The sequence below is a fragment of the Bicyclus anynana genome, chromosome 2, assembly GCF_947172395.1.
Source record: "Bicyclus anynana chromosome 2, ilBicAnyn1.1, whole genome shotgun sequence".
Classification (NCBI taxonomy): Eukaryota; Metazoa; Arthropoda; class Insecta; order Lepidoptera; family Nymphalidae; genus Bicyclus; species Bicyclus anynana.
Window position 1 is genome coordinate 1,579,779 of NC_069084.1, and position 6,957 is coordinate 1,586,735.

Genomic DNA, 6,957 nt, shown 5'->3' on the forward strand with positions numbered 1-6,957 from the left:
GAGTATACTTAAGCTGGTATGTACTCTTGTGTAACGTAATTCGTGTCCATGAAACTTACAATCCAAATGACATAATTTTGGAAAACATCTAAAAATATAATACCTAAGCTTTTGCTGCTTTATACCTGTTCTGTCTCGTCCAATGTTGTTCTCCCTCCTCCCCCCGTAGTACCCCGTCCCCTCGAAGTATCGGAGAATTAATAGCATACATACAAATTGTAAAGCATCCTATGGAAAATACTCGCAGTATTCGTGTTGTCAAATAGTTCTAGCTTTGGGGTAGGTACCTACTATGAGTGTGTGTGTGTGTGTGCCTACTACATACATGTACGTATTGTATACTTATAACAGGTCACACATGATGCGGGTTTACTGTTCAAACTATGTCTAATGGATTACATTGCACAAATAGTTGATTCGACATCACAAAGGATTGTCCAATTACTATATTATCAAAACCTGGTCTTGGTTTTGGAAATGATTTTCTAATCCTAATCAATCAGTTATTTAGAACAATAATAAACAAAATATCAATAAAACAGCTGAATATACCAGTACCTCTCCCTTTTAGTCAGTCATCTGGAGTTGACGAAACAATCGGTACTCGTAAGTGTCAAGCCTCATAATTTCACCAACAACCCTTTCAATGGGAACACAAAAATGCTGATTTTAATAATCCAATCGCGTCTTTAGAGGAGAGGTAAACGACAATTTTCCAGTACGTCTAAAATACGCCAAAACAGTCAAAAATGACAGCCAGCTTGCGGATTATTGTTTTTAATATTTTTTATTACTTTTCGAAAAGAATTTGCCAAGTTATAGGTGCGGCTATAAATATAAATCCCGTAAACTGACAGTGGGTAAGTAATGTGGTAGGAAGTCGGAACTCGCATTAGTCAGCGCGCGAGTCTCGCGGGTCGCGATGAGCTCGCCCTGTGGGCTTGCACTCGTTTCGCGTACACCAAGAGCTAGTGGCTCAAAATATTACCACATCAAGTAAATGATTGATGAAGTACTAAGAGGATGAATGTGTACCTATACTAGCCGAAGCTCGCGACTTAGACTTACATATACCGGCCCTGTCACAAAAACCGACCGTTACAAGCGGACGTTTCGTAACTATAAACTACCTCCCTGACAAATTTCTTCCTTGTAATCGTACGTCAAGCAGTTTTTGAACTCTCGTGATGATGTGATGTGTGTGATCGTTTTTATATTAGGTAGAGTTGGATGTATCCTATAAGAATTTTAGTAGAATTTGGCAGATGGTCATTTTAGTGCTACAGGCATTTTAGGCTATTTTTTATCGCGGAAAAGTAAAAAAGGGATAACAAAAAAAATCTCACGAATTATAAACGAGTATTAGATAGTATAAAATTATTTATATTTTTACCTCCAGAGTTTAAAAACTGGACTCAAGTCCGAGAGGGCTAGACTCAGCCTAAGTTAAGTTAAGTTGATCGCTTAGTTGTGAGAAAAGAGGAATTAATCTTGTTTAAAGAAATGGCTAATAGTAGCTAACTCTACTCGTACTCCTCATAGCTCCCTCCTTCAACGCCTACGTTAATAGATGCTCGTTCAATCAGGAGTTCGATACGTTCAGGGTTAGTAGGTAATTAATATTTGTCATCCTTGACATGTTTCTTTGGCTGAGTGCTTGAGTGCTTTGTATTGATCAAATTGTCTTTGTAATATGACTCGTTGTATGTAAACAATCAATATTCATAAATTACATAGTTAGAATAGCTAGTACCATTATTATTAATATGTCAAATTTGTTTGTTTTATTCTAACAATTACATCACGAAACCAAGCAACGTACAACGTAAACCAAAGTTGGTTTTACTGTGCATTTTACTAGATGGAGTAAATCTACCTATTAAAGTGGAATAAATAATGTACGATGATTACTGCGGAAACTTATGAGGCTTTAAAATTAGGCAATATTTGATTTAACGTTGGAGTAAAACATATGTTAAAAATTCTTGAAAAGGTAAAATCTAGCAACTTTTAAAACTGGACAGAAAAATGTATACCTACATCTGTATGTATCTAATTAGGTAGGTTTACCTTGCGATCTAACATGATTGCAGCCTTTATTTGATTACAATTAGTAATTAAATAAATCAATTCAAAATGTGAGTTAGTATATAGAAATTAGAATACTTCATAATATAAAACTATTCTACAATAGTCCAACGGAATGTGAAGATCGCGATGAGTAAAAACTTAGTTACCTATCTCTTAGACTATGTTCTCAAAGTTTTTCAACAGTAACAAATTGGTAAAAATTCTTACACATGCTCCTCTAGTCGTTAAGTTGGTGAGTTGTATGTAAGAGTTGTGCGGTCGCTATGAAATATAACTTCGCGTTTATCAGGATTCAGTGTTCTACAGTACTGGGAGCATTTGTATCGATATGTATTGTTTTTTTTTATCGATATATTTTATATCGATATTTTATATTTTATATCGATTTGTATTGTTTTATTTATACGAACTGCCTCGTTGGTCCCATGATGTTTTCCTTCACCGTTTGAGACACGTGATATTTAATTTCTTAAAATACACACAACATAATAGTCGGAGGTGCATGCCCCGAACCGGATTTGAACCCACACCCTCCGGAATCGGAGGCAGAGGTCATATCCACTGGGCTATCACGGCTCTTACACGCTTGATATATCTTCTCCTATAATAAGAAGGCCTAGCCCCGTAGTAGGCCTTTAAAATATGCTGATATTAATGATGATTCCTACAACCTGCAGGCTAATTCACTAACTTTGACAAACGTTAGTTGTCATATAGTTGTATGTGTGTGTGGAATTCACTGCCTGAGGATGTGATAACCGCAAAATTACTAAATGCGTTTAAGAACCGGCTGGATAAATATATGAAGCAATAAGAAGCACAAAGATATACGTGCATCAGCGAAAGCTGCTTAGTCTTAGCTTAGTTATAAGTATAATTATAATAAATAATAATAATAATATACGAAATTGAAATGTATGTAACAAATGTCATCCGGTGCCTACAGACAATCCTTCGTTGGGTATCATACAGTAAGTAAATGACATTTCTTAGTTGGTTTCATGTTTATTTTATGTTGTTAATAAATACCAAATTAGTGAATAGGTCAGCTGGGCATCTTTAAGTAGAGAGTGAATATGCATTTTCTTGTCAAGCCCGTTCCACCTTAGGCCACATCTACACTTACCATGGTGAGATTGTGGTCAAGCGCAAGCTTATACCATATTTTAAAAAATGATGATTCTATTACGAATACGAACTTAGGAATCGTTTGTATAAAATAAACACTCAAATTGATATACTAGTGAGTGCAGAATCTTTTCCTGCGAAGCATCCATAACACAAAAGCACACAAGACATAAATCAATACAATCAACCAATAACGCCAATGTTCCAGTCAACAACATATTGCCTGGTCGAATTTCAGGCAACGTAAATACATACCGAACGGTTAGACCCGTCTCCGAAACGTTACCACATAGTCAGTACAGGTCACAATAAAATGGACAACGCCCAACGGATATATTACGAGGTTGAACGATACCCGGCTATAAATCAAATCGACAGCTATATGTGCTATAATGGTGCATACGAATCCCAATATGCGATGACACTCGATGACACTTCGAGCTGAGTCGACAATGAAACAATGAAACTTCGACCAGTTAGTGAACTCGATCTATTAGTGACTTGATTCCTATTATATATTGTGAAGTAGGTAAATGTAGCTTGTTATGTCGAGATGCACAGAATTGCGTCAGACAAATAGAGAGAACGGATATCAAAGCGATTAGGTATCTTTACACGAACCATTTAAGGCCACTTTTGCCTACTTAATAATTCAAAATCTATTTAACGTGAAAACATGATACATTTACATTTACAGTGTGGCCACAGTTTATAAAAACATAAGGTTTAAATATAGAATAGTTGTTTAAGTTATGTTTCGCGTATATGCCATAAGGAATAGCACGTACATACTTATCAGCAGACTTAAATATGACACAAATTAATCTTATAATTTGTATATAAGGCTGTAAGATATCGTATATAGTATGCCATTATTATATAACTAGCTGAAGCCGCGCGCTTTCGCCCGAGTAGTTCCCGTTTCCGTAGGAATACGGGGATAATATATAGCTTATAGCCCTTCTCGATAAATGGGCTATCTAACACTGAAAGAATTTTTCAAATCAGACCAGTAGTTCCTGAGATTAGCGCGTTCAATCAAACAAACAAACTAGCTCTTCAGCTTTATAATATTAGTATAGATACACAACCGTGTAAACTCCGTGTCGTTTCACTTATCCTCCTAACACGCAAAGTTGGTCTCCCAAAGACCAATCGTATACAGCAGACATTTAGATTTCTTAATAGATGTTAGATTTTATAATACTATAACATTAAACTTTATAAAATAAAACGAACCGTCTACGACCGAGTGAAATGGACCTACTCAATGTTAAAGTCCTTTTAAAAGCTACATTGAACCTCGGAAAATTATACGGCAGAATGTTTCAGCATGGAGCTTAAATCGAAGTATTCGGGATCCAAAACACCCCCTATGGCTTAGTATAATAAGCTGTCATGTTATATCAAATGAGGGGATGGAAACCTTTATTTCGCTCCAGTGGCTAAAATAACAACTCAGAAAAAATAAAATTATAATCCATATACCACTTTATAAGCACGTTTACCGTGTTTGTTAAGGTTAGCTAAGAATGGAAGAACATCTTAGGGCTTTCATGGTTGAATGAATGAAAAAATGAATTTTTTTTCCTCAAAATACTCGTAACATTATTATTTACCCGCGTATGTTTTCCACAACGCGAAGCGGGCTAAACATGTAAAAACGTTGAGTTAACCTTTGTTTTTCTATTAACCAGCTAAATTGCTTTTTGCCTCCCTTTTACTAAACTGTAAGGAAATTCTATACTTTGCGTTATACAATCAAGTTCACCTACTTGGTACTTTAGCTCCTACTGTGTGATTAGTATTAGGTACTTGATTTATCTAACATTTACGGTTGAGTCAACCTTTATTATTTCACCAGCCGACGCTCCGCGGTTTCACCCGCGTTTTTCTCGTACCCGTGAGAATACGGAAATAAAATATAGCTTAAGACACTCGCAAATAACGTGGCATTTAAGTGGTAGAAGATCCCGAGATTACCCCCTCCAATACCACAAAACTTCTTTAAAATATTAGTATAGATTAGTCGTTTTTTATAAATTAAAAAGTTTTGATCAACACCTTGAACTTTCGCTTTGCTTTTCAATACAGAAACCTCGCTCTGGATCCCTGATTTTGTCCAGTAGCTTCTTGAATTTTCGGGTAGCTGTGACCACAATGTTTTTTTGATGGCGGATGGGTACACGCCTGTACAAGACATCCATACCGATGCACATCTATACTATTATAATAAAGAAGAAAGATTTGATTGTGATGTTTTGAATAGGCTCTAAAATAGTAAACAGATTTAAAAATTCTTTCACTGTTGGGAAGCTAACACTGTTTTCGAGTGTCTCGCTATATTTTATAGCATTTTAGGTGTAACCGCGTGGCATTTGCTATATACTATAAAATTGTATTGTTCCTATAGAAAAATATTATAATATTAGGAGAATCCGGAGATGACATCATAAAAGTAGGGATTTAAAAATGGCGGTACAGGCAAGCAAGCCTATATAAGTCTATGCGCACCTCATTCTGTACGATTTTGGTACAGCGATAACAAGTAAGGTCAAAACTCTGTCCATTTGAGTTTGAGAATTTGTTATAAGATTTGTTATAATTTGTTGTAATACTCAGCTAAAATTATTAACAAGTTAGACCTTTGATCTTGTTGAAATCCTTATTACAAAGCACATATGTGTTTAAATAAATTATTTGTATGTCGTATTTTTCATTCAATTTCCCAACTGGTTCCTAAAAATAATTTAATCCAAGTTGATTGTCCAAGCTGGGGTTGTTCATGTTCATCGATCCACGGCCTATTGTTGGTGCAACCGGCTGTACATCGGGAAATGCACGGATATAATTACTTGTTCCGGATATGATCAAGCATAATTGTTCCAATATCTGATTTTTAGTGATTCATTAGTTCAGTAGAAGATAAACCGTGTATGGCAGATGCACCACTAACTCTAATCAGTTCTAATTAGGCTTAAGATGAAAATATTAGATTCTTTGATATTAATCTATAGTCTATACCAATGTTATAAAGCTGAAAAGTTTGGTTGTTTGCTTGTACGCGCTAATCTCGGGAATTACTGGTCCGATTTGAAAAAATATTTCTGTGTTAGATAGCTCATTTATCGACGAAGGCTATAGGCTATATTACCATCGTATTCCTACGGGGACGGGAACTATGCGAGTGAAACCGCGCGGCGTCAGCTAGTTAATAATAAAGACCGAGACTGACGGCTTAAAATGCTCTTCGAGGCGCAAAGTGGAACATGCCTTCCCATAACCGGGTTGCTATTATTAAGTTTTTCGTATTTTAAAATGCAAGAATAGATAAAGGCGTGTGTTACATGGATAGTCGGAATTATTTAAATTACTTTGTATGAAGACAATAAGTTTTTATTTTTCAGTTAAAAAAATATTACTTATACAGTTCGGCTCTTGTAAGTAGACTCGTCAATACTTTGTAGTTATGCCCCGACGCCCGCGACTTCGTCCGCGTGGAATTCATTTTTTCACAAATCCCGCGGGAACCATGGATTTTTCCGGGATGAAAGGTAGCCTATGTATTAATCCAGAGTAAAATCTATTTCCATTTCTAATTTTAGCCAAGTCGCTTCTGTAGCCGCAGCGTAAAAGAGGAACAAACATACTCACTTACTCACTTACACACAAACTTTCGCCTTTATAATATTAGTGTGATTAGTGTGATACTCCCGAGCACTCTGTATAGTGGGCATA

General features: G+C 35.9%; 1 protein-coding gene across 1 annotated transcript in view; it reads right to left on the bottom strand.

The window, feature by feature from the left end:
• LOC112047351 (probable 39S ribosomal protein L24, mitochondrial) overlaps window positions 1-6,617 on the bottom strand; it is a 503,102-nt gene extending 496,485 nt beyond the window's left edge. Inside the window, exon 1 of the mRNA XM_052886258.1 lies at window positions 6,609-6,617. The gene's annotated coding sequence lies outside the window, so the exon portion shown is untranslated. The remainder of the gene's footprint in view (window positions 1-6,608) is intronic.
• Window positions 6,618-6,957: the final 340 nt, after the last annotated feature.